General features: G+C 49.7%; 1 long non-coding RNA gene across 1 annotated transcript in view; it reads right to left on the bottom strand.

Annotated features, from left to right (window-relative positions):
• Positions 1–7,994, bottom strand: part of LOC141101098 (uncharacterized) — a 35,078-nt gene extending 27,084 nt beyond the window's left edge. The window contains exon 1 of the long non-coding RNA XR_012234888.1: positions 7,796–7,994. This is a non-coding gene — a long non-coding RNA (uncharacterized lncRNA). The remainder of the gene's footprint in view (positions 1–7,795) is intronic.
• Between the last annotated feature and the right edge of the window lie 13,716 nt (positions 7,995–21,710).

Raw genomic sequence — 21,710 nt, 5'->3', positions numbered from 1 at the left:
GGGTTGGAGGACAGGGGAAATACGAGAGACAGTGGAGCCACAGGCCTAATTGGAGCACGGTTAAAAATCAGTAGTGGTACGACTGTGTAGGCAGCAGGAGACTTTGCCATCCACACAGCAGGGGATCAGCTGACATTACTGAACCCCACTGAGACACGGGAGCAAGTATCTCTTTCCGTGTGGACGGCACTTCCGAACTACAACTGGCTGTGTTGAAGCCCAGGAAATAGGAGGGTGTAGGCAGAGGCCTACTGAATTTTGAATGAGGTGACAGCAGGAGAGACTGCCATCCACACAGCAGGGGATCAGCTGACGTTACTGAACCCCACTGAGACACGGGAGCAAGTATCTCTTTCCGTGTGGACGGCACTTCCGAACTACAACTGGCTGTGTTGAAGCCCAGGAAATAGGAGGGTGTAGGCAGAGGCCTACTGTATTTTGAATGAGTTTACAGCAGGAGAGACTGCCATCCACACAGCAGGGGATCAGCTGACGTTACTGAACCCCACTGAGACACGGGAGCAAGTATCTCTTTCCGTGTGGACGGCACTTCCGAACTACAACTGGCTGTGTTGAAGCCCAGGAAATAGGAGGGTGTAGGCAGAGGCCTACTGTCTTTGTAATGCGGAGACAGCAGGAGAGACTGCCATCTCCACAGCAGGGGAACAGCTGGCAGTGCTGAACCCCACTAACACTTGAACGAATGTGTTTGGCTCTGTGGAGACGACACTTCTGAACACCAACTGACGCTGTTGGAGCCCAGGATTAGGCGAGGAGCAGGCTGGGGCCTACTGGATTTTGGCAGGTGAATGCAGCAGGAGACTTGCCATCTCCACAGCAGGGGAACAGCTGGCAGTGCTGAACCCCACTAACACTTGAACGAATGTGTTTGGCTCTGTGGAGACGACACTTCTGAACACCAACTGACGCTGTTGGAGCCCAGGATTAGGCGAGGAGCAGGCTGGGGCCTACTGGATTTTGGCAGGTGAATGCAGCAGGAGACTTGCCATCTCCACAGCAGGGGAACAGCTGGCAGTGCTGAACCCCACTAACACTTGAACGAATGTGTTTGGCTCTGTGGAGACGACACTTCTGAACACCAACTGACGCTGTTGGAGCCCAGGATTAGGCGAGGAGCAGGCTGGGGCCTACTGGATTTTGGCAGGTGAAGGCAGCAGGAGACTTGCCATCTCCACAGCAGGGGAACAGCTGGCAGTGCTGAACCCCACTAACACTTGAACGAATGTGTTTGGCTCTGTGGAGACGACACTTCTGAACACCAACTGACGCTGTTGGAGCCCAGGATTAGGCGAGGAGCAGGCTGGGGCCTACTGGATTTTGGCAGGTGAATGCAGCAGGAGACTTGCCATCTCCACAGCAGGGGAACAGCTGGCAGTGCTGAACCCCACTAACACTTGAACGAATGTGTTTGGCTCTGTGGAGACGACACTTCTGAACACCAACTGACGCTGTTGGAGCCCAGGATTAGGCGAGGAGCAGGCTGGGGCCTACTGGATTTTGGCAGGTGAAGGCAGCAGGAGACTTGCCATCTCCACAGCAGGGGAACAGCTGGCAGTGCTGAACCCCACTAACACTTGAACGAATGTGTTTGGCTCTGTGGAGACGACACTTCTGAACACCAACTGACGCTGTTGGTGCCCAGGATTACGCATGCCGCATGCAGAGGCCAATGGGCAGCGGTTTTTATGGAGGTTGTGGACTACTACTGATTCTAACCATGCTCCACTTAGGCCTCTGGCTCCACTGTCTCTACTATTTACCCTGGCCTCCAACCCCGCCAGCTACATCTCTGAAGTGGCGTCAGCACAATCTACACTTGTTCCTGTGTTACTGGTGCTCAGTCCCATCAGTTGATCCCCTGATGTTTGTCCGGCAAGTTCGCCAGCTCTGTCCTCATTCCCACTACTGGTTATGGGAATGTGGACAGAGCAGGAGACCTTGCCGGACACACATCAGGGGATAAACTGATGGGACTGAGCCACAGGAACACAGGAACAAGTGTAGATTGTGCTGACGCCACTTCAGAGATGTAGATGGCGGGGTTGGAGGTCAGGGGAAATAGTAGAGACAGTGGAGCCAGAGACCTAAGTTGGGCACGGTTAAAAATCAGTAGTGGTTTGAATGTTGATGGAGCTGGTGACTCTGCCGTCCACACAGCAGGGGATCAGCTGGCATTACTGAACCCCAGTAACACAGGAGCTAGTGTGTTTCTCTGTGCAGACGACACATCTGAGCGACAACTGGCTGTGTTGAAGCACAGGGATTATAGTTCAGGTGGTAGAAAAATGAACACACCAGCAGACCTGGATACAGTTGCCAACCACTAATTTAGTCTGTAAGAGGAATGGCAAAGTCTTTGGAGATCCAGGCCTTGTTCATTTTCAGAAAAGTCAGCCGGTCAACATTATCGGAAGATAGTCGCGTGCGACGGTCTGTTAGTACACCACCTGCGGCACTAAAGACACGTTCCGATAATACACTGGCAGCAGGGCAAGCCAGCACCTCCAATGCATACTGGCTAAGCTCTGGCCATGTATCCAGCTTAGAGACCCAAAACTTGAAGGGGGAAGAGCCATCTGGGAGTACAGCGACAGGGCAAGACATGTAGTCTGACACCATCTGACGGAAGCGTTGCCTCCTGCTGACTCGAGGCGTCGCTGATGGTGTAGACAATTGTGGTGGACATACAAAACTTTGCCACATTTGGGCCATAGTGGTCTTGCCTTGTGCTGCGACACTGCCTCTGCTCCCTCTTTGTGCAGAGTTTCCTCCACTGCCTCGACGCACAGAGCTGCTTTGTAAAGCACTTGCAACAATGCTGTCGGGTGGAATGGAAAACATTATGGACTGCACCAGTGACTCTTCGTACTCCCGCATTTTACGCTCCCGGTTCAACGTTGGTATGAGCCTTTGTACGCTGTCCCGGTAGCGAGGATCTAGGAGGGTGTACACCCAATAATCAGCCGAGACGAGAATGTGGGCGATGCGGCGGTCGTTTCTCAGGCACTGCAGCATGAAATCAACCATGTGCTGCAGACTCCCAACTGCCAAAGAACCGCTGTCCCCTGTTTGAGGCGTGACCTCGACCTGCTCTGCATCACCCCACCCTCGCTGTACATACTGAGTAGAGGTTTGTGTACCTCCCTCCTCTGGAGAGATGTCTTCCTCCTCCATCGACTCCTCCTCATCCTCCTCACAAAGTGTCCCCTGCCTAGGCCTTTGTGAGGAAACACGTAGCGCAGACTGTCCAGAAGCAGATGGCATTTGGGACTCCTCATCCTCCACCTCTTCTGAAACCTCATCCCTTAGTGCTTGCAGTGTTTGTTGAAGCAGGCAGATAAGGGGGACAGTCATGCTGACTAGTGCATCATCTGCACTCGCCATCCGCGTGGATTCATCGAAGGCACGCAAAACGAGGCAGATGTCCTTCATAGAGGCCCACTCAATGGTGCTGAAGTGTGAACGGCGCACAGTGCGACTTGTTTGCGCCTGATGCAGCTGGTACTCCATGACTGCTGCCTGCTGCTCACACAACCGCTCCAACATATGTAACGTTGAATTCCACCGGGTGGGTAGGTCACATATGATGCGATGTTCTGGAAGGCCAAATCGTCGCTGCAGAGCAGCGAGGCGCGATCTTGCCGTGCTGGAACGTCGCAAGTGAGCGCACTCTATGCGGACCTTGTGCAACAGTGCATCAAGATCCGGATAGTCCCTCAGAAAGCTCTGCACGACCAAGTTAAGAACATGTGCCAGACATGGGATGTGTGTGAGGTTGCCTAGGCCAAGAGCTGCCACCAGATTTCGGCCATTGTCACACACTACCAAGCCCGGCTGGAGATTCGCTGGCCCAAACCACACATCGCTCTCCAGCTTGATAGCATTCCAGAGCTCCTGCGCTGTGTGGCTTCGATTCCCCAAAGAAATTAATTTGAGTACAGCCTGTTGACGTTTGGCCACGGCTGTGCTCATATCGGTCGTAACAGGCTCCTGCTCTGCTGTTTCTGAGGAACTTGAGTAGGAGGAGGAGTCTATGTGTACAGACTGGAGTCCTGCAATCCGTGGCGTTGGAAGAACACGTACAGCGCCACTCTCCAGATCCGTACCCGGCTCCACAACATTGACCCAGTGGGCAGTGAGGGAAAGGTATCGTCCCTGTCCATGGTTACTGGTCCACGCATCGGTGGTCAGGTGGACCTTGCTACTAACGGCGTTTAGTAGCGCATGTTTTATTTTGCCCTCAACATGTTTCTGCAGGGCAGGGACGGCTCGCCTGCTGAAATAAAAGCGGCTGGGCACGTTGTATTGGGGGACTGCCAATGCCATTAAGTCCCGGAAGGTGTCAGTGTCCACCAGCCTGAATGACAGCATTTCAACTGCCAGAAGTTTGGCAATGCCAGCATTCAGAGACTGTGCTCGGGGATGGTTTGCCGAGTAAGGGCGCCTTTTATCCCATGCCTGTGCTACCGATGGCTATGATGGATGGGAACGTGCTGTTATGGGTGGAATCTGACAGGGTCTCCGGACAACAGTGGCAGAGGTTCTTCCTTGGCGATCCTGTGAGGAAGCCGAACCAGCAGTGTGTGAGCTGGAGGAAGAGGGCCCAACACGAACTGAAGAGGTGGTAGGTGGTGCTGTACGTTGGCCTACGTCTTGAGGGTGTCTCTGCAACTCCAACTCGTGCTTGGTGCGCACATGTTTCCACATATTTGTGGTATTGAGGTTGCTGACATTTCTCCCTCTTTTGACTCTCTGATGACACAGCTTGCATTTGACAAAGCAAATGTCATCTGCAACTGTGTCAAAAAAGGACCACGCACTGCAACTCTTGTGAGCGCCCGGTTTGCCTTTGGAAGGAGGAATGCTCCTAACGGGTGCCGAAGTGGAGGGTACAGGCAACCAAGTCTTCCCCCTCCCTCTGCCTCCTGTTTTGGCCGGTAGGGGAATCTCTTCCTCCGAGCTGCTCCCACCACCTTCCTGTTGCTCACGCCATGATGGGTCAAGGACCTCATCATCTTCCCTCCCCTCTTCAAACAGCTGCTTCTCCGGGGTTGTCTCGCCAGCACCGTACGCACCAGAAAGTGGCAACTGAGTCTCGTCATCATCTGATGCGTACTGAGGTGTGCTGACCATAGGCACTGGCCCACTCGCCTCTTCAGATTCAGAGGGACAAAGAAGTTGCGCATCACTGCATACTCCCTCTTCTTCACATTCAGGAATGCTGCTTGGCTGGCCCCCTCTTTCCAAGCCAACAGATTCCGAGAACAGAAGTAGAGATTGTGATGGCTCCTGTCCATGTCTCTCTGACTGCCTGGGCACTTTGGCAGGTGGTGAAGAGACAGATGGTTGCTCTTCGGTGCTCTGACCCTGAGAGGATGCGGAAGTAATTGAAGTCGATGCGTTAGCTGCCATCCATCCGACAACGGCTTCAATTTGTTCCTCCCGCAGCAGTGGGGTACGTTGAGGTCCTACAAAGCTGCGCATAAAGGACTGTTGCCTGCTAAAACTGGGGGATGCTGATCCACTGGTGCCCGCAGCAGGCCCAGAATCCCCACGTCCTCTACCTGTAGAATCCCCACGTCCTCTCCCTGCAGAATCCCCACGTCCTCTCCCTGCTGAAACTCCACGCCCACGCCCCCGCGCCTTACTCCCTGCCTTCTTCATCTTGCAAGACTGCTTAAGATAGGCAAAAAAGGACAAAGGGGGGCCTTAGTGTGCTTATTCCTGAACAGCTGGTTACAGGTACAAGAAACACTAATTTTATGAAGTGTGTGTGTGTGGACTAGACTTTAATAGGAGCTGATGTGGCCTACACAAGTTCAAAATGTAGTGTTTGGTGAACTTTTTATGTGGTTTCTTTGTTTGAAACAAACTCAAAGTATGAGAACAAAGAATTGAAACTGATAGTATCACCAACTTTTTGGAGCTATTACAATGCAGGCAGGTAACCTACAATGCAAAAGATGAGGCTCCAAAAAAATTGGGTAATACTAATCTGGCTGCGCCGGCAGGGCACAAGCCAGAAAAAAAGGCTCCTCTATCTACTCCTATATAGTGTTTGCAACCAACCAATGTTGATGGATACGGATGGATGCACACTAATAGGAGAAGAAAAAATGAGCTGCACTCAGAGACAAATATGTGTGAGGCAGTGACGCACGTTGAGCGTCCTACAACCAGACGTAGCTGCAGGACACTCTACTCAGCGTGAGCTGCACTCACACACAGTCAGAGACCTCTCAGACAGCCGTCAACAGTGCAGCTAAGTGGGCACTGGCACTGACAGGCTGCAGAAAGGCTCCGCTGTGTACTCCTATATAGTGTTTGCAACCACCGTAGATGGAGACGGATGGATGCACACTAATAGAAGAAAAAATGAGCTGCACTCAAATAAAAATATGTGTGAGGCAGTGACGCACGCTGAGCGTCCTACAGCCAGACGTAGCTGCAGGACACACTACTCAGCGTGAGCTGCACTCACACACAGTCAGAGACCTCTCAGACAGCCGTGAACAGTGCAGCAAAGTGGACACTAGCACTGAAAGGCTGCAGAAAGGCTCCGCTGTCTACTACTAGTGTTTGCAACCAACGTATATGGATACGGATGGAAGCACACTAGATTGAAATTATTTAAAAAATGCAGCTCAAAAAATAAAAGATGTATGAGGCAGCAGTGATCACACTGGGTGGCCTACAGCCTGACGTGGCTGCAGGACCCACTCCACAGCGTGAGCTGCACTCACACAGCCCTTGCAGACAGCTGTGAAAACAGCGCTGCTAGGGAAAAGCAAGCTACAGTGGTGGTTTATGTAGCCTGGATAAAGCACAATATTGTTTTTAGAATCGCTATTTCTAACTGTCCCTCACAGTCTTCTACAGCAGCCTGTCCCTAACTGAATTCACAGCAGAGTGACCAGAAATGGCGGCTGCGGTGGCTTTTATAGTGCATCATGACATCATTTCGGCAGCCAATCACAGCCATGCCAATAGTTAACATGCCTACATGCCTAACAGGATGTGCCCACACTTCGGAGGATTCCCATTGGCTTAATCAAAGCAAGCAGGCTCATAGCATGATGGGAACTTCCTATTCCGATTCCGATCCCGGAATCCGATATGAAAAAAGTATCGGAATTCCGATACCGCTAATATCGGCCGATACCCGATACTTGCGGTATCGGAATGCTCAACACTACTCATAATATGATTGCAATTATATTTCTGTATATGATAAAAACATCTGACAAACACACATAAAAACCAGAGGGCAGCAGATCATGTGAAAATATAATATTTGTGTCATTCTCTAAACTTTTGGCCATGACTGTAGGTACCCTGCTCGGCGACGGGTTGAAAAAACCCATACAGTGACGGTAGTAAGAGCAGGGCACATCCTCAGGTGCGTGCAGGAGTTGTCCATTTCCCCATTCCCTATCACAGGGGCCACCGTTGTTAAAGCTTCCCTGGTGTTTCCTGGTGTTTTTGCTTTGCCGTTTAGTGACCGACCGATTGGTGGGTCGTGTCACACTGGGCCAGTCACTCCATGACATTGGGGTATACTCGCTTTGAAGCAATATTTGAATACACAGGAGCAGATACTGTTTTAAACAAGTCCAAAAACTGGTTTATTATAGCCTCATAAACCATTCTATAACCGCTGGTAGGGCATATGAACAAGACAGAACCCACAAACAGTCCATTCCAGTCCAGTTCTGTACACAGAGTTCAAATGCCTGACATCCATCAAAACACCATGCCCCAAGCTCTGGGTTACCTGGCTAACAGCATCTCAGGTATTCCCAGCCTGGCTTCATATGGCTTTTGTCAGTAGTCCAGACCGTTGGTGTCTCCTGGACCTTCAGGATCTCCCACCAGCTCCAGTCTCACACATGGACTTTTTCCATGTGCTTCACACAGGAAACAAATAGGACCTTCCTGTCTTTACAGGAGCACACCCCTTGGGAGGTGTGTGGTTAACCAGTCCCACCCATCATTCTGGCTAACCCTAAATCCAGCCCTTTACTAAAAACACAGGTTTGTGGAACTACTAGACCCAGCAATCTGTCCTGGATTCAGACCGCAGCAGACTTCTGTCTGTGTGCTACACACCTATCCCTGAGAATACCACTAATTGGTACATCACAGCAAGCACTAAAATGCTTGGGTGCTTGTTGCTCGGGTCGCACAAATGAGAATGGTTGGGTGTTCGACCTGAGCAACGAGCCCAATGTAAGTCAATGGGAAACTTGAGCGTTTTTCTGGAGGACTCCCCCCCCCCCCCCCGGCGATCTGCAGAGGGACTAGAAATTGTGGAAATCGATATGAACAGTGCTCAAATGACATAGGGACAGCATGGGGAAGACCCCTGGAAGCATTTCTGACTCCCAGGTCAGTGATGTGAACAATGTTGTCAGAGTCTTAGGGTGTGTGCACACATTGCAGATTCTGCTGAGGAATTTTCCACGCGGATTTGTCTAAATCCGCAGGTAAATCCGCAGGTCAAAAGACCTGCAGTTTATCTGCAGATTTTCTGCGGTTTAGCCTTCGGTTTTCCCCAGCGGTTTGACACCTGTCATGGAGCAGGTGCTAAACCGCTGCGGAATCTGCACAAAGAATTGACATGCTACGGTTTTGAAACCGCAGTAAATCCGCGAGGAAAAATCTGCACCGTGTGCACTGCGGTTTTCATTCTCCATTGCTTTTAATGGTACTGTACACCACAGCAGAAACTGCTGCGAATCCGCAGGACCAAATCCGCTGCGGATCTGCAGCAGAATCCGCAACGTGTGCACACACCCTTAAGCCACTTTTACAGACTCACAATAAAACATTCAAAAACTAAACCAAAATGGATTTTCCTGGGAAATATGTTAATATCCTTTCCAGGGTAATGACTTGTATATAAGGAAAAATAACCAAAAAGAAAAATGCTCCTTCACACCTTGGGCTATGATCACACGTAGCGTTTTTGATGTGTTTTTGAACTTTAGCATTGCTTTCATCGAAGACAAATGCATTCACTGGAAAATGTCATTTTAACATTTTACAACCTTATCTGGTCATGTGGTGCGTTACACATCATCAGACACATCCTATTTCATTTATGAAGGAGGGACTCTGAAAGTCACAAAGCTTATTTTTATAGGGCCATCAGGCGGCCCTCGCTATTCTTAGACAGTCATCAGCGAGCTATGCTTTGTTTTTCCCATTATTAAACAGTGGGTCTCCTATACTGTTATTGAGTATGCAACGAGTGTCAGGGCTGCCCAAAATTTGGATGCACCCCAATACCCTTTTGAAGAGAAGCACAGGAGGGCCTCCTGGAAACAATGTTCCCATTATTAGGAAGTGGGTCTCCCATACTGTTTGCCTATGCAGTGAATGCAAGTGCTGCCAAATATTTGGAGGCACTCCAATATCTCTTTGAAGAGACGTAGAGGAGGGCCTCATGAAAAAATGTTCCCATTATTAGGAAGTGGGTCTCCCATAGTGTTTACCTATGCAGTGAATGCAAGGGATGCCAAAAATTTGGAGGCACTCCAATGCCCCTTTGAAGAGACATAGAGGAGGGCCTCATGGAAAAATATTCCCATTAGAAAGGAGCGGGTCTCTTATACTTGTAATGCCCATGCACTAAGTGTATGGGCTGACAAACATTTTCCCCGGCGGGTATACATGAACATACTGTATACCAAATTTTTTTTACAGGCATCATAAACAAACACCCTTTAAAAAAATTATGTGGGTATTGCATCACGTACCACGGTCACCCTGGTGATATGGTGGTGGAGGATGAGGATGACGACAACAGCAAATAGCCAAAATCAGGAAGTGCATATGTGGCGTGCCTGAGGGTTCAGTCGCCACAGAGGTACTGCACCTCCTCCTGAGGTGTGGTGCCCCACCATCCAGGTAAGGTGGAGACACCTGACCACACTCCAACACCTGCATCCCACACCACAAAGAAGTGTAGCAAAGCACCTTCGGCGGCTCCCTGCTTGGAGTGTAGCATAGCACCCCTTGGTGGCTCCCTGCTTGGAACACAAAACGTGCAGGGAGGTGGGTGGAGTTTAGTTTACATAAAAGAGCGGGAAGAGTTGAGTCAGTCGTTCAGTCATTCATTTCAGTCAGTGAGTGAGGATGTAGAAGGACAGAGAGTGAGACAGAGAAGATCCCCGGGAGACGGATGGAAGAAGGAAGTGCTGCAGCAGGCCACAGTGATCTGGGTCTGCTGACACAAGAAAGAGACAGAGAAAGGAAGCTTGATTCTCCATTGGGAAGAAGGATTAGCACGGAAAGTGAGGAGAATAAGAGAACAAGGACTAGGGTTAGAGGAGAACCCTTCTCAAGTTCTAAGCGCAAGGCCTGGGTCCGGTCCCCGAGGTTGTATGGCTACCAATGGTCCTGCAGCAGACACCGGAGGAATAGAAGTAGTGACCACTTTATTCCCACACAAGACTTGGGGCACAACAGCAATGATAGTGAGCTGGGACTAGGTAGTAAGGAGTCCCCGAAGCAGGCTACAGCTATCTGCCGTACAAGTAGAATTCTTAGGAACATCTGACAGGAGGAACTCCAGTGTAACTCAGTACGGTGAGTACTTCACTCAAAGGTGCTAAGAGAGAGACGTTCAGAAAAGGCACATATGTTGGCGGAGTGTTGGAAAGGAGTACTTAGTATCTTGCCTGGAAGTTGGCTGAGCTCCTGACCCGAAGCACACGGCACGGATGCTTGCACCTGTACCTGCAACTGACTGAGTAAAGCTTTGGAACTACATGTCCTGGTGGCCTCCACTCATTCGTGTGTCAACCTGCCCAGTACTGCTACATCCCTTGCGCCCGATACTACACCATCTAAGTGTCACTTCACCTACTCTGCCCTGGGACTACAGCCCTGCCTGTGGAGGGCTACAACATCATTGCTGCACCACACCATCTGTCCCAGAGGATCTGTCTGCAGCGTCGGCTTACATCTTCATTGCCAAACACCACAGGTGGCATCACAAATCATTCATAAACTTTCCCCTTTTACAATGGGCGCCCAGGGCCACGGGCCGGGTCCCAGCTACCGTGACATCTCCCATTGAAGCTCATTGGGCCCGGTACCGAGTACCCCACAGCCCTGGGAGGGCGACCCATATACCCATGTGTGGGTGTGAAGAGGTGCATGAGAATTGACCTCCCAAAAAAAGACACTGGATTTGAGTTTATGTTATGCTGCTATCATTCGGTGGTGTTGAGAAGTCTGGCCCAATCCAGCCCTTGTTCATTTTTATAAGAGTCATCTTGTCAGCATTTTCAGTTGACAGGCGGATGCTCTTATCAGTTATAATTCCACCAGCGGCACTAAAAACCCGCTCTTACAAAATACTAGTGGCAGGGCAGGCCAGGACCTCCAAGGCATAGAGAGCCAGTTCATGCCATGTGTTCAGCATGGATACCCAATAGTTATAAGGCACAGAGGAATCACGGAGGACATTGGTACGGTCAGCAAGATACTCCCACAGCATCTACCCAAACTTTGCACTCCTTTTGAGAGTACCCCGCGCCTCAGGGCCTGTGCGATGGGAGGGTCTGAGAAAACTCTCCCAGAGCTTTGACTGTGATCCCCTGCCAATGCTGGATTGGAGTTGTGTCTCTCATTGGTTGTCCAACAAACTGTGACCTCTGCCGCCAGCATTTTCAGATGGGAGTTTTTTTTAATAATTCCGCAACAAGGACCTGCAGGTACTGCACCATTTTAGTAGACCTGTCTGCCTTGGGAATAAGAGATAGAAAGTTCTCCTTGTAGCGTGGGTCTAAAGGTGTTACCAACCCCTAATGACTGTCACCCAAAATTTTGAGAACGTGAGGGTGACGGGAAAGGCAGTGTAACATAAACTCAGCCATACATGCCAGACTGCTAACAGGCAAGACTTCCATGTCCTCACCAAGAGGATTACTGACCATGCTCTCCTCCTACTCCTCCTTGTCCTCAGGCCATCCACACTGGACAGACAGTATGAAAGTTGTGCAGGTAGTACCGTTTGTATCGTATGAAACTAGCTCCTCTTCTTCCTCCTCCTCTTCCTCATTGTCACCCAATCCACGTTGGGATGAGATGAGGCTGGGCTGTGTGTAATCACCCTGTATGATTCCTTGCTCCGTCTCATCGTGCTCCACCTGCAATGCATCCTCTTTGATTGTGAGCAGAGAGCGTTTCAGAACACAGAGAAGTGGAATGGTGATGCTAATTATGGCGTCATAACTAGTGTTGAGCATTCTGATACAGCAAATATTGGGTATCAGCCGATATTCGTTGTATCGGAGTTCCGATATTTTTACAATATCGAATACTGGAATCGGAAGTTCCCATAATTCAATGAGCCAGTTGTGTTAGCCATGTTAACTAACGGCATGGCTGTGATTGGCTGCTGAAATGATGTCATCATGTTGCGCGGTCTGTGCGGGCCTGCCGTGGGTCTGTATGGGCCTGTCGGGGGTCTGTGCGGGCCTGCCGGGGGTCTGTGCGGGCCTGCCGGGGGTCTGTACGGGCCTGCCGGGGGTCTGTGCGGGCTGCCTGGGGTTTGTGCGGGCCTGCCGGGGTTCGGTGCGGGCTGCCGGGGGTCTGTACGTGTCACGCGGGGCTTAGGACAACTAAGGCAGAAATACCCGGGGCCCCTGTGGTGTCCCTTTCACTAGGGGAAACCCTGTCTGACCCTCAACCCAGGGTTTTTGCTGAAGGTGCAAATGCCTGAGCCTCCACCCTTTCCTTATCTCCTGCTCAGCCCTGCACTTAACCCTCCACCCAGTGAGGAGACACACGACCAAAGCTCCCACACAAATAAGACAGACAGGGAGAACTTAAACTGCACTGCGCCGCACACACACAGGGATATACAGTAATGTGAACAGGGCACAACTAAACACAAATATGGGAAGGAAAAAGGATAACGACGGATCATACGACACCAGATACGAATCTCTCTCTCTGCAACACCTCCACTCCAGACCGGAACCACTTGGTATGAAAACACAAGCTATAATTGGCGACGCCCATATGCCAGTATGACTATTTAAAGACCGTGGGCGTGACTAACCTTCCAATCTGGTCTCCAGCAGGATTAACCCCCGAGAGCCTGAAGATCAAGCCGGCGCCACTGAGGGTATAGTGGCTGGAGGTGGAACTACCTCTGCCTGCCGAACGCTGTGGTGTGAACAGCGTCCGACATGACAGTACCCCGTCTTCTACGAGGGACCCCAGGGCCCTCAAGACTCATAGGACCCGGCTTGTCCGGATGACGACGGTGAAAAGAACTGACCAGCCGATCCGCATGTATGTCTGAGGCTGGAACCCAAGACCTCTCCTCCGGACCATACCCCCGCCAGTGCACCAAATACTGAAGAGTACGGCGTACTACTCGAGAGTCCACTACCTTGCCGACCTCGAACTCTAAATCGCCATCCACCATGACTGGAGGTGGCATCGGCGTCGTGTCCACCAAGCCTACCACCTTTTTCAATAAAGCCCTGTGAAAAACGTTATGTATTTTGTACACCGCAGGAAGTTCCAACCGATAAGCCACTGGGTTAATGATGGCAGAAATCCTAAAAGGCCCAATAAACCTTGGACCCAGTTTTAAAGATGGAATTTTGAGTTTTATGTTCTTCGTAGCTAACCACACCCATTCACCCACACACAGGTCCGGACCTGGCACGCGTCTACTGTCAGCCACCCGTTTGTACCTGGCACTCATGCTCAACAAACGCTGTTTCACCCGCCTCCAGACTGATGACAATTGGGCTCCTAGCTGATCCTCCTCCGGGACACCCCCGGAGTCACCCTGACGTAAGGTACAAAACTGAGGATGTTGACCTTACACACAAAAGAATGGAGACTCTCCTAATGACTCTTGGCGGTGATTATTTAACGCGAATTCGGCCAGAGGAAGGAAAGTAGACCACTCCTCCTGGTTGTCGGACACAAAACATCGTAAATACTGTTCTAGATTTTGGTTCATGCGCTCAGTTTGTCCATTAGACTGTGGATGAAACGCCGATGAATGTGACAACTTGATCCCCAACCTTGAGCAAAAAGCTTTCCAAAACCTCGCCACAAATTGCGTACCCCTATCAGATACTATGTGAGATGGTACTCCGTGGAGTCTGACCACCTCCTTCACAAATACCTGAGCCAACGTCTTAGCATTGGGCAAAGAAGACAACGCCACAAAATGCGCCATCTTTGAAAAACGGTCAACCACCACCAGGATGACCGTGTTCCCTGCCGAGGCTGGCAAGTCAGTGATAAAATCCATGGAGATTTCTGTCCATGGCCTATTGGGTACCCCCAGAGGCTGTAGCGTGCCAGCAGGACGGGTTCGGGGTGACTTAGCCCTAGCGCACGTGATGCAAGCTGCCACGTACGAGACCACGTCCTGCCGGATTTTGGGCCACCAGAAACGATGCGATACCAGCTCTAAGGTGCCCTTCACCCCTGGATGACCAGCCAGTACCGAATCGTGGTGTTCCTTCAACACCTTAAGCCGAAGATGCAGGGGTACAAATGATTTGTTGGCGGGAAGTCCTGGTGGTACCTCCTCTTGGGCCTCGGCAATCTCCGCCTCTACCTCCGTCGTGAGAGCCGAGACCACTACCCCTTTCTGGAGGATGGGTACCGGCTCTTCCCGAGGTTCTCCCCCCGGAAAACACCTAGACAAAGCATCCGCCTTGGTGTTTTTAGCCCCGGGACGGTACGTCACAAGAAAATTGAAACGAGTAAAAAACAATGCCCAGCGAGCCTGCCTAGGAGACAGACGCTTGGCCGACTCCAGATAGAGCAGATTCTTATGGTCGGTGATAACTGTGACCTGGTGAGTCGCCCCCTCCAAGAAGTGTCGCCATTCCTCAAAAGCCAGTTTGATGGCCAACAACTCCCTGTTGCCGATATCATAATTCCGTTCGGCCGGCGACAGCTTCTTGGAGAAGTAGGCGCATGGATGCATCTCGCTCAAGGACGAGCCTTGAGACAGTACTGCCCCCACTCCCACCTCCGACGCATCAACCTCTACCACAGAAGGTTTAGACACGTCTGGTTGCACCAGAATGGGGGCTGAAGCAAAACTATTCTTCAGACGCTCAAATGCACGTATAGCCACCTCAGGCCAGTTCGCCAGATCGGCACCCTTTTTTGTCATGTCCGTGAGTGGTTTGGCGACAGTCGAAAAGTGTTTTATAAATTTCCTATAATAATTCGCAAACCCAAGGAACCGCTGGAGTGCTTTCAGACTCTCCGGCCTCTCCCATTGCAGCACCGCTTGCACCTTAGCGGTGTCCATTTTAAAACCGGCTGCGGACACAATATATCCCAAAAAGGGCAACTCCTGGACAAAAAATAAACATTTTTCCAGCTTAGCATAGAGCTGGTTCTCCCGGAGCAACTGTAACACCTGCCTAACATGCTCCAAATGAGTGTCCCGATCGCTAGAATAAATGAGGATATCATCCAGGTATACAATCACAAATCTCCCCAGGACATGAGCAAATACATCATTAATAAAATGTTGGAAAACGGCAGGCGCGGTGGTCAACCCAAACGGCATAACCAGACTCTCAAAATGACCCTCAGGAGTGTTAAACGCCGTCTTCCACTCATCCCCCTGACGGACCCTTATGAGGTTATACGCCCCCCTGAGGTCCAGCTTGGAAAACCATTTCGCCCCCGCTACCTGGTTGAACAAATCCGGGATCAACGGCATTGGGTAGGGATCACGGATAGTAATCTGGTTTAACTCTCGGAAATCCAGACACGGGCGTAACCCCCCATCTTTCTTCTTAATGAAGAAAAACCCCGCAGCTACAGGCGAGGACGAAGGCCGGATGTGTCCTTTGCTCAGACTCTCCGCGATGTAGTCTTTCAGAGCTTGCCTCTCAGGACCAGAAATATTAAACATCCTGGCCTTAGGTAATTTGGCCCCGGGTTTTAACCTAATCGCACAGTCATAGGCTCTATGTGGAGGCAGTTCTGAGCAACCCTTCTCAGAGAAAACATCCGCGAAATCCTGCAAAGCCTCCGGCAGGCTGGGCGTCACGGCGGACACACATGTGGCCAAGCAATTGTCTTGGCAGAAACCACTCCATTGCACTATGTCCTGAGTTTTCCAATCAATTACCGGGTTGTGCCTGGACAGCCATGGAAAACCCAGGACCATTTGAGCTGGGAGATTACGGAGGACCCTACATGTAACCGACTCAGAATGTAGGACCCCAATGTGGAGTTTTACCTCTGCCACAAACTCAGTAATCTCCCCTTGAGGGAGGGGAACAGCATTAATGGTCACCACCTGTATGGGCTGAGGAAGTTTTTCGATCTTAAACCCGGCGGTGTGTGCAAACTCCTCATCTATGAGATTGGTAGCGGAACCGCTATCCACAAACACTGATATAGGTAGCTCTCTGCCGGCGATAATAACCTTGGCAGGGAGCATACATTGAGATACCATCATGGAGGATATGCATACACTCAGTTGGGTCTCCTCCATACCCTCTGAGCTTAACAGTTTTCCGCCGATGTGACCCTCTTAGGTAGTACCGGGCAAACGTTAACATAATGACCTCTTTTACCACAGTAGAAACATGCTCCGGGCTTCCGGAATCCCGGAGCGCGAGGCTGAACCTGTGCCACGCCAGCAATCTGCATAGGTTCAGGGGACTCATCTACTTCAACCACACCTGCACCTCTGCTTTCCCCCAGAGGTAGCGTCTCCTGTGCCCCCTGACGAAAACGGCGATCAATACATATCACCAAACTCATGGCAGACTCCAATGATGCCGGAGTCTCATACATCAGGAGGGCTTGTTTCACCCTCCCTGATACCCCATGAATAAACTGGCTCCGCAGTGCTGGGTCATTCCACTGTGTGTCTACAGCCCAGCGGCGAAATTCCGAACAATAGTCCTCTGCCAACCGCTCCCCCTGGCGGAGGGCGCGGATTTTAGATTCCGCTAGAGCCAGTCGGTCAGGGTCATCGTAAATGAGCCCGAGGGCAGAAAAAACATTATCGACCGAATGAAATGTAGCAGAGTCAGCAGGTAAGGAAAATGCCCATGCTTGGGGGTCACCACTCAGTAATGACAACACCAGCCCTACTCGCTGGGCCTCATTACCTGAGGAGATTGGCCGCATGCGGAAGTATAATTTGCAGGCCTCCCGAAATACGACAAATTTGCTGCGATCGCCTGAAAATCGTTCTGGCAGCGGAAACTTCGGCTCTGCACCGATACCTGCAGATGCCGTTTGCACCTTTGCTACTACCAGGCCCTGCTGCTGAACTGCCCCTTTCAACTCGGAGACCTGTAAGGACAGCGCCGCCAACTGGCGGGTTATGGAATCCATGGGATCCATGGACTCCTGAAAAAATGTGGGCCGATTATAATGTCACGCGGGGCTTAGGACAACTAAGGCAGAAATACCCGGGGCCCCTGTGGTGTCCCTTTCACTAGGGGAAACCCTGTCTGACCCTCAACCCAGGGTTTTTGCTGAAGGTGCAAATGCCTGAGCCTCCACCCTTTCCTTATCTCCTGCTCAGCCCTGCACTTAACCCTCCAACCTCCACCCAGTGAGGAGACACACCACCAAAGCTCCCACACAAATAAGACAGACAGGGAGAACTTAAACTGCACTGCGCCGCACACACACAGGAATATACAGTAATGTGAACAGGGCACAACTAAACACAAATATGGGAAGGAAAAAGGATAACGACGGATCATACGACACCAGATACGAATCTCTCTCTCTGCAACACCTCCACTCCAGACCGGAACCACTTGGTATGAAAACACAAGCTATAATCGGCGACGCCCATATGCCAGTATGACTATTTAAAGACCGTGGGCGTGACTAACCTTCCAACCTGGTCTCCCGCAGGATTAACCCCCGAGAGCCTGAAGATCAAGCCGGCGCCACTGAGGCTATAGTGGCTGGAGGTGGAACTACCTCTGCCTGCCGGACGCTGTGGTGTGAACAGCATCCAACATGACAGTACGGGCCTGCCGGGGGTCTGTGCGGGCTGCCGGGGGTCTGTGCGGGCCTGCCGGGGGTCTGTACGGGCCAGCCTGGGGTCTGTGCAGGCTGCCGGGGGTCTGTGCGGGCCTGCCGGGGGTCTGTGCGGGCCTGCCTGGGGTCTGTGCGGGCTATGCCAGCTAAAATGACAGTGATTGACACATTAGCAAATGATGGGACAGTAGTAGTCCCATCATCCGGCTAATGTGTTGAATGTAAAAAAAAAAAAACATGCATACTACATATATACAACATTCATACAACATACATACATACTACATACATACTTCATATATACTACATTCATACAACATACATACATACTACATATATACTACATTCATACAGCATACATACATACTACATAAGACATACATACTACATATATACTACATTCATACAACATACATACATACTACATACATACTACATATATACTACATTCATACAGCATACATATATACATACAACATACATACTACATACATACAGTACTACATACATACTACATACAATACATTCATACAATGCATACATATAGACATACAGTACATATAGCATAGAGTACATACTTGTCACTTTGATCCCCGAAGTCAGTATCATCTCACTGTAAAAAATATTAAAATAACAAACAACCAATATACTCCCTGATCTGCAGAAATCCACGAGTGTCCCACAACGATCTCCTGCAGTGCATCACTGAGAGGTTACTATAGTTCACTGGTCTCACTTTATGACAAAAGCTGCGTGGGAAATTTCTCACACAGCAATGTCAAAAGTGAGACTAGGGACTATTTTTTTACAGTGGCGGAGGAATACAGTGCGGAAGGATACCTATCTCCCGTCATTGTATTCCTGGTGCCCCTAGAGAGCGGTCGCATCAGCTGATGCTGCTGTTCTCCATGGGAGATCGTCATGGGACACTCGTGGATTTCTGCGGATCAGGGAGTATATTGGTTGTTTGCTATTTTAATATTTTTTACAGATGACACTGGCTTCGGGGATCAAAGTGACAAGTGATGGTGAGTATGTACTCTATGTTATATGTACTGTATGTCTATATGTATGTATTGTATGAATGTATGAATGTATTGTATGTAGTATCTAGTATGTATGTAGTATGTATGTTGTATGTCTGTAGCATGTTTTATGTATGTTGTATGTATTAAATGCAAGAATATCCCCTACTAATGGGAAACACGTAGTAGCACAACTCAAAACACAATATATATCAATAAATTTCCCTGTCTAAACAATTAAGCAAGAATTAGGGATCCAAAGAGTTTTAGCAAAAAATAGTAAATTTTATTACACAAAAATTAAAAACAGAGCATCGTTGCTAATGCAGGCAGTGATAGGCATAATGTCTTTATGTATACTATACAATAACGGGCTGACCCTTGCTCTGATGGTTGCAGTGGCGGGCTAATCCCTGCTGGTAGCTGCTGGTATTATTTTCATTTTTAGATTAATAGCAGCGGGTCAATTCCTGCTACTATGTGTACCATCTAAATTATGCAAACGTGATTAGCGCAGCACCTTGAAGATTAATTCAATTAACGGGTGTGATTTTTCACCACGCACTGTGTGTGATAAAAATTCTTCAATATTGACTGTATACATTGAGTTACTTATTTAGGTGTGAATTTGTGTCTATTATGCCATTTATTGATATATGTTGTATGTATGTAGTATGTATGTAGTATGTACTATGTATGTATGTATGTATGTTGTATGAATGTAGTATATATGTAGTATGTATGTAGTATGTACAGTATGTATGTATGTTGTATGAATGTAGTATATATGTAGTATGTATGTTGTATGTATGTTGTATGAATGTAGTATATAGTATATATGTAGTATGTATGTAGTATGTATGTATGTTGTATGAATGTAGTATATATGTAGTATGTATGTAGTATGTAGTATGTAGTATGTATGTTGTATGAATGTAGTATATATGAAGTATGTATGTAGTATGTAGTATGTATGTATATTGTATGAATGTAGAATATATGTAGTATGTATGTAGTATGTATGTATGTAAGTATGTTGTATGAATGTAGTATATATGTAGTATGTATGTAGTATGTAGTATGTATGAATGTAGTATATATGTAGTATGTATGTATGTATGTTGTATGAATGTAGTATATATGTAGTATGTATGTAGTATGTATGTATGTTGTATGAATGTAGTACATATGAAGTATGTATGTAGTATGTATGTATGTTGTATGAATGTTGTATATATGTAGTATGTATGTAGTATGACGGCTACCATAACGGCGATTGACACATTAGCCAATGATGGGACAGTAGTAGTCCCATCATCCGGCTAATGTGTTGAATGTACAAAAAAAAAATACATACTACATACATACTACATGCTACATACATACTACATACATGCTACATACATGCAACATATATACTACATGCATGCAACATACATATTACATATATACCACATGCATGCAACATGCATACTACATATATACCACATATATACTACATGCATGCAACATGCATACTACATATATACCACATATACCGGGGGGCTGTGCCGACTGTACGGAGGTCTGTGCCGACTGCCCGGGGGTCTGTACCAGCCTGCCGGGGGGCTGTGCCGGCCTGCCGGTGGTCTGTACCGACTGTCCGGGGGTCTGTGCAGGCTGCGGGGTTCTGTACGGGCCTGCCGGGGGGCTGTGCCGGCCTGCCGGTGGTCTGTACCGACTTTCCGGGGGTCTGAGCGGACTGCCGGGGGTCTGTACTGGCCTGCCGGGGGGCTGTGCCGGCCTGCCGGTGGTCTGTACCGACTGTCCGGGGGTCTGAGCGGACTGCCGGGGGTCTGTACCGGCCTGCCGGGGGTCTGTACCGGCCTGCCGGGGGGCTGTGCTGGCCTGCCGGTGGTCTGTACCGACTGTCCGGGGGTCTGTGCAGGCTGCGGGGGTCTGTACCAGCCTGCCGGGGGGCTGTGCCGGCCTGCCGGTGGTCTGTACCGACTGTCCGGGGGTCTGAGCGGACTGCCGGGGGTCTGTACCGGCCTGCCAGGGGGCTGTGCCGGCCTGCCGGGGGGCTGTGCCGACTGTCCAGGGGTTTGTGCCGACTGCCCGGGGGTCTGTGCGGACTGCCGGGGGTCTGTACCGGCCTGCCGGGGGGCTGTGCTGGCCTGCCGGGGGGCTGTGCCGACTGTCCGGGGGTCTGTGCAGGCTGCGGGGGTCTGTGCAGGCATCGTCTGATGGGACTACAAGTCCCATCGGGAGATGCCTGCTACCATGACGGTGATTGACACATTAGACAATGATGGGACAGTAGTAGCCCCATCATCCGGCCTATGTGATGAATGTAAGAAAAAAAAATACATACTACATACATACTACATGCTACATACATACTACATACATGCTACATACATGCAACATATATACTACATGCATGCAACATACATATTACATATATACCACATGCATGCAACATGCATACTACATATATACCACATATATACTACATGCATGCAACATGCATACTACATATATACCACATATATACTACATGCATGCAACATGCATACTACATATATACCACATATACCGGGGGGCTGTGCCGACTGTACGGAGGTCTGTGCCGACTGCCCGGGGGTC

This window comes from Dendrobates tinctorius, unplaced genomic scaffold, assembly GCF_039654945.1.
Source record: "Dendrobates tinctorius isolate UK_male_01 unplaced genomic scaffold, ASM3965494v1 ptg000114l, whole genome shotgun sequence".
In the NCBI taxonomy this organism is placed as follows: Eukaryota; Metazoa; Chordata; class Amphibia; order Anura; family Dendrobatidae; genus Dendrobates; species Dendrobates tinctorius.
This window is presented reverse-complemented; position numbering and strand designations above follow the sequence as displayed.